This window comes from Talpa occidentalis, unplaced genomic scaffold (assembly GCF_014898055.3).
Source record: "Talpa occidentalis isolate TD23 unplaced genomic scaffold, MPIMG_talOcc4v2.1 talOcc4.15, whole genome shotgun sequence".
Taxonomy (NCBI): Eukaryota; Metazoa; Chordata; class Mammalia; order Eulipotyphla; family Talpidae; genus Talpa; species Talpa occidentalis.
In genome coordinates, this window is record NW_023601543.1 from 59,197,821 (window position 1) to 59,204,808 (window position 6,988).

General features: G+C 44.8%; 1 non-coding gene across 1 annotated transcript; it reads left to right on the forward strand.

The window, feature by feature from the left end:
• Window positions 1-3,379: 3,379 nt before the first annotated feature.
• On the forward strand, window positions 3,380-3,485 carry LOC119246885 (U6 spliceosomal RNA). Its single transcript, XR_005125623.1, has one exon. It is a non-coding gene; the product is annotated as a U6 spliceosomal RNA (small nuclear RNA).
• Window positions 3,486-6,988: the final 3,503 nt, after the last annotated feature.

Below are 6,988 nucleotides of genomic sequence, written 5' to 3' on the forward strand. Positions count from 1 at the left end.
CCATGTTCCCTGCCCCACCCAAGGAAGGGTGGAGCTGAGAAAAGAGGAGAAAAAAGAAGTGGAGAGGGATGGAGGAAGAAGACTAGCAGGAGACACATGGAGAAGAGAGACATGTGAAGAAGCCATGCTTGCTTCTCAGCCTTGGACTTGTAGCAGGGACGTGGCGGACATGGAAGGAGACACTTAGAAGGGACAGAGACATGGGTGAGAGACACATGGGGAGGCTGACAATGACAGCCTTCATCTTGACTTGTTTCCCTTCCAGACTTTCCTGGCCCCTTCTGACTCTTTCCTGTGGTTCCCTACCAGAAGGTACGTTAGACTGGAGGGCAAACTTTTGGGTCTCAGTGACCCCGCTTTGGGCCAACCCTGTTTGGCTGGACATTTACCCACAAGGGGACAGGTAAATTGGATGTTTAATTGGAAATTATTCTCATTATATTCTTTCTCTTCCTATTGCAAACTAATTGTGCTAAAGGTCTTTTCTATTGACGGCTTTAGCCCATTACAAGAGTGTTTGTCTTTACGTGGCAGATGACAGAACCCATTTAGAGCAGGCCAGTCTGGGAATCACCCTCATCCTGCCCACTAACACGCTGATGAATGGGAAGTTCTGCTGAATTCTTTCAAAAGGACCCAAGAACCTCACACACTGAACCCCACCTTCCATACTTCAACAGTTACATATTTAAAAGGTTAGGTATATTAGAAGAAAGGAAGGGAGAAAAAGACACACAAACACAGGCAGGCAGGAGAGCTGCGTTTTGGTAGCACAGAATTTGCACTGCTCTAGTGTTCTTCTTTGGGGGAGGGGTTCGTTCCTTTGTGGAATTGTTAGCTATTGTTAGATGAATTACTTCTAGGGTGTGACTAGGGTGATTTGTAAGCACTAGGGTGATTCTCTATAAAGGCCCTTAATCTCCATATTCTCACTCCTGGTCTGCACCTCGGATACTTTCTATAGCAGTGGATACTTTCTAGAGCAATTAGGCAGTTGGCGCCTAAGGATTTTCATTTCTATAGCTGGTTTAACAGCTATATTCATTATTTTTACCCCCATGTCCAATTTCTGGGCTTGTGATGCCTCCATCCCCATTTTTTAAAAAGATTTGTTTATTTATGTATACAAGAACCCAAGTACAGGCCAGAGGTGTAGGGGGGTGAGAGGATTCACTAGAGGCAGAGCGGGGAACAGAACAGGCAGAGTGACTGAAATAACTGCTGAGGGGAGCAGCAGGCGAGTCAGGAGAGGTTTGCTGTGCTGTGTGGGTAGCTCCCTGGCTGGGGATTGAACTCCTGCTGCAGTGGCTGCGGATAGCTTCATAGGTTGTGTCTTAACCCCTTGCGCCACCAGGGAGGCCCCTCCATCCCCATTTTTTTTTTTAACTCAAAGTCTCCATCACATAATATTCCCTGTTTGAATGAGTGAGAACTTGTTATAAAGTGAAGACAAGGTTGACAGGACAAATGACGCTGGTGCACATTGGGAGACAATTTTCCATGGGTCTTTTGTGTTTCTGAACATCTTATAAGTAGAGACATTGACTGCCTTTGTTCCACACTAACTTTTCAAATATGTTTGTATAGCAAACAGTCTGAGACTAAGACAGAGATATTGTCTCTCTTGGGAACAAAGGACAAGTTTATTTACTATCCCATTAGTTAGAACAGTAAGAACTCCTAGAGCAAAGGTCAATTTCACTTCTTGACCCTTATAAAAGATTCAAGCTCGCTAAAGTCAGATTCCCTCCCTTATAACGTAACCCATCCATGTGCAGGTGTCAACTGGTCCTCTGTGTTGCCTGTGAGGTTTGAGACCTAGGGAACTTGTGCAAATCCTGATATTCTTGCAACTGTGATGGCTACGAGGAAGAAACTGTCCCTCGGCTCATGTCTTTGGTCAGCATCCATGAAACTGTGCTAAGCTCACTTGGTAACTTACAAGTAGAATAAAATCTCAGACCTTTCCCAGTTCTTGAAAGTGTTGACTTAGGAGAATACTGTCTAGAGACATATTTATAACTGGGAATATTAGTATACACATTGAAAGCTAAAGTCAAAGCCACTGCAACAACTTACAGGCAGTCCTGGTTTTGTTAATGGGGCAAATCAATTCTAAGCAATGGGAAATGTTGACATTATCCAGTGACCTTTAAAACTTGTTATCAAAACCATTAAACCTTCCATTATGAAGAAGTGTAAGAAAATAAAAAATAGTCAATTTCTAAGTTTGATCAGTTTTCCACTAAATTCTTCTGATTGCATATTTAGATTCTCTTGAGAATGGACACATGGTGAGCATTTTTACAGTGCGCTATTTCTTCTAACTCCATTTATACTCAATTTAAATTTTACTTCTAGTATTACCACTTTTCATTTCTTTCCTGCACCTTCATCTTTGTTGGCCAATTTCCTCTTTCGATTATCCATTTTTGTAAAATGGCACATGACTTTATCACTGGGTCACAAGGAGGTAATATGAGTACATACTTTGCTGTCCCTGGTGTGAGCTGAATAACAGATGGACAGTGACCAACTGTGAACAGGCTTTGAAAGAAATGGTGTGACTGGTTGCTTACTGAGGCACAGCTATACAGTGTGATATCCCAGAAAGGGGAAGTTCCAGGTTCCCTGACCCACCCAAAGGAGGGTGTAGCCGAACAGGGAGAAGCTAGAAAAGACTTAGAAAAGAACTTAGGGAGAAGGAAGGAAGAAACCCTGAAGGAGACACATGGAACAGAGAAGCATGTGAAAAAGAAGACACACTTGCTTCTTGGCCTTGGACTTGTACCAGGGACATGAGATATGGAAGGAGACACTTAGAAGAGACAGAGACATGGTGAGAGATGGGTGGGGAGGCAGACAATAGTAGCCTTTATCTTGATTTTGATTTTGCTCTTTTCCTTCCAGACTTGCCTGGCCCTTTCTCCCCCTTTTGGTGGGTCCCCACCAGAAGGTGCCTTAGACTTGTGGCAAACTTCTAGGTCTCAGCGACCCCACATTGGGCCACAAGGGGATGGGTAACTATGGGTGTCTAATTGGAAACTATTTTAAATATATTATTTCTCTTCTTTATTCCACACTAATTTTATTAAAGTTCTTTTCTATTAAAGGTCTTGCACTCTAAGAGTGTGTTTTGTCTTTATGCAGCAGATGACAGAACCCAGTTAGAGAAGGCAGGTTTGGGGCTCCCTGGGGTGTCCCTCAGCCTGTCCTATAACACAGCTATTATTTGTGGACCAAAGAGCTAGAAGTGAAGTTTGTACTTTTTCAATTACCGTCAATGAGTACATCAATACTATGGTAATAGAAATTTGAACCATGTTGCTGCTGTTATTAACGTGGGATCTGAAAATTCTGTGTCTGAAAACCCTGCAAGGTGCTCACCTCAGCAGCACACATACTAAAATTGGAATACACAGAGAAGATTAGCATGGCCTCTGTGCAAGGATGACATGCTCATTTGTGAAGTGTTTCATATTTGAAATGAAAATGTTACAGGGCAGGGAGAGGGGCACCCCAGAACCCCCTAGCCTGCCTGCTCTAAATAGGTTCTGCCATCTGCCTCATCAAGACAAAACATATAAAACCTTTAATGGAAAGGAACTTTAATATAATTAGTGTGCAATACAGACAAGACAAAGCATATAGTTTCCAAATCTCGCACCCAAAGTTCCCCATCCCCTCGTGGGTAAAAGTCCAGCCAAACATGGCTGGCCCAAAGCAAGGCCCGAAAGTCTGCCTCAAGTCTAAAGCACCTTCCTGTGGGGACCCATAGATTAGAGTCAGAAACAGCCAGACAAGTCTGGGAGGAAAAGAGCAAAATCAAAACTAAGATAAAAGCTGCCATTGTTAACTTCCTCACGGTCTCTCACACTTATCTGTTTCCACCAGTCCAGGACGAAAAGACAAGTGCAGCTTCTTCACGTGTCTCTCTGTGCCTCATGCCTCCTCCTCCAGTTCTCCTTCCTGCTCTCCATCCTGCTTCCTTCCTACTCCAGTCTCCTCTATAGTTCTCCTCCCTGCTCAGTTCCACTCTCCCTTGGGTGGAGCAGGGAACCTGGAACCTCCCTTTTTCCTGGGGACCACCCTGTTACAAAAACAAAACACAAAACCATACAAAGCCAAACTGCAAAAAACCACGAAGGCTCATAACCTCTCTCACAACTCCTAGTAGATGAACGTTTCCCTGGGATTTGTATGAGAGATTGATCTGCACAAGCAGGTTGGCAATCGTAGGATGACCCAAAATGTCCCTAGAGCTCTTTTTTTTTTAATTTATACAAGCACTGGGGTACAGTCAGAAGCGGGGGAGGGTGAAAGAATTCACCAGAGCCAGAGCGGAGAGCAGAGCAGGCAGACTGACGAACTAAACTGCTGAGGGGAGCAGCGGGCGCAGCAGGAGAGGTCTGCACACCATGTGGGACCCTCGCCGGCAGCCGGGGATCGAACTGGCGCTGCAGAGGCTGCGGGCAGCTTTGCAACACAGCGCTCAACCGCTGCGTCACCGGGGAGGCCCTTCCTAGAACTCTTACACGAGTGTCCCTCCACCCCGCAGGGGAGGGAAATGGTTTGGAGTTATGATGAAAGCCCTTAGGTACCTGAGATTGGCCACTTGGAAGGGAGAAGCAACGGCTCGCCTCAAAGCCTGCACTGAAAGGATCATGAGGGACGTGTACGGCACGTGTAACTACTGTGGCCTACAGACAACCTCGGACAAGACAGGTAGTCCTTGGGCACTGTCTCACATTTTAATCTTCTCTTGAACATCCCTAGGAGGATGATCAATCACACAGTTGTGGGGTTTGAGGTATATGAAAATTTGAAAGAACTTCATAGCATTATGTTCAGCCACCAAGATGACTTCCTGAGCAGCTGCCCGCTTGGGATGTTGCTGAGAAAGGAACTACACATTGCCCAGCAAGAGAAGGATCTGAGACTTTTATGAGTAGAGATACTTGCCAAAAGACATGGATGACAGGGCCTCCCTGGTGGCGCAAGGGGCTAAAACACAGCCTATAAAATAATCTGTATCTGTTGCAGCACGAGTTCGATCCCAGGCCAGGGAGATTCCCACATGGCACAGAAGACCTCTCGACCCCGCTGTTCTCCTCAGCAGTGTATTTCAGTAATTCCATCTGTTTTGCTCCCCATTCTGTCTCTGGTGAATCCTCTCACCCCCCTCATCTCTGGCCTGTACCCCAGTTCTTGTATGCACAAATAAATAAATCTTTAAAAAAAAAAGACATGGATGAAAGAAACAGTGGAAAAATCACCCAGGAGGGGCTATTTTGGGGTTTTCTTGGTTACTGTTTACATGATATCCTATAAACCTCACACAGCCAAATTTATTCTGTCATTCAATTAATAATTACAGATTGCCTGTCCTGCACTGTGCCAGGATGGTGAAAGTGACAAGACTCTTCTGAAGGTGGTCAGGCAATGGCTAATGACACAGCTGATCATTTAATTATAATCAAGATATTAAGTGTCACAAAAGAGATGGCTTGACAATGTGTGAGGAGGAGGACAGTATTTGAGGAAGACATTCTTTTTTTTTTAAGATTTATTTATTTATTTTATACAAGAACCGGGGTACAGGCCAGATGCGTGGGAGGGTGAGAGGATTCACCAGAGACAGAGCGGGGAACAGAACAGGCAGACTGACGAAATACACTGCTGAGGGGAGCAGCAGGAGAGACAGGAGAGGTCTGCTGTGCCATGTGGGACACTTGCCAGCTGGCCGGGATTGAACCCATGCTGCAGAGGCTGTGGACAGCTTCACAGAGTGGCGCACAACCGCCTGAGCCACCAGGGGAGGCCCGAGGAAGACATTCTTGAGGGAGTAACACTTAAGCTGAACCTTGAATGAAATGTAGGTTGGGTTTCCCAAAGACCTAACATGTCCCCCCATATCTGGAAGATTTATCACATTTATCTAGAAGTGATTATTTTCCCTATTCCTTTTCTAGTCTAAAAGAAAATTCCTATAAATTTTACAACTGGCATTATTTTTACAGATCACAAAGCTATAAGTCAACTTGGCCTCCCTAGATCTCATTTACGTTACTACCCAGCACTCTTCTGTGCAAGACCTTCCCTGATCTACCTACCTTGGCTCACTCCTCACCCTGTCCTCCCCATTTCCCCTACTCTTGTCTTGCCTTGCCCCACAGAGCTGACATATCTTGTTGACTATAAACTGGGTCCTTCTAAGCAGCTCTGGTTCCCCACTCAAGTGTCCTACTACCTTGACTCTGAGTCCAGCACGGCAACCCTTGATTGACCACAACCTCACTTGTAGGACTTTTTCGTCGCATGCATACAGATAGAACTTGAACCTGCTCTACCCTAGTCCCACTAAAGTTTACCAAGACAGAGCCATTGTACTCCTTGCTCCAAGCAGTGCTCCTGGCATAGTTAGCAGAATTCACCTTTGAATGTTCCTGCTCCCTAGCCCTTTGGCAGGGGACATAAGCATCACTCTGAGATGTGTGTCCAATAATCTTCCAGAGGTTCCCAGTGTGATTGAGTCCCAGTTGCTCACAGTGAGAACCTACCCAATGTTGTACCCTGTATTGGGTGCCTTCCCTTTTCTGTCTTACTTTTACACTCCTTTGCCAGCTTTTCCTGGGATTGCCTCCCAGATAAACTACTTGCACTCAAATCCTTATCCCAGGATCTGCTTCTGGGAGAACATAAACTCAATCATCTGCCTATGATGGAGAGTCATCTTCCTGACAATATGTTAAGTATTTGACAAGCTTTATTTCAATTAATCTTTAAGACAACCTTAGGAGTTATTGTATTTCCTCATGTTTTACAGTTAAGACATTGAGGCCCAGAGATGTTAAGTAACTCGCCCAAGATCACAGAGTAAGTTCATGTTGGAGACAGAATTCTAAACCAACCAGTTTAACTCTAAAACCACAACCTAAATTTTTAAGTTTTAGAAACAGATTTTGTTCTGGATCAGGTGGCTGCATTA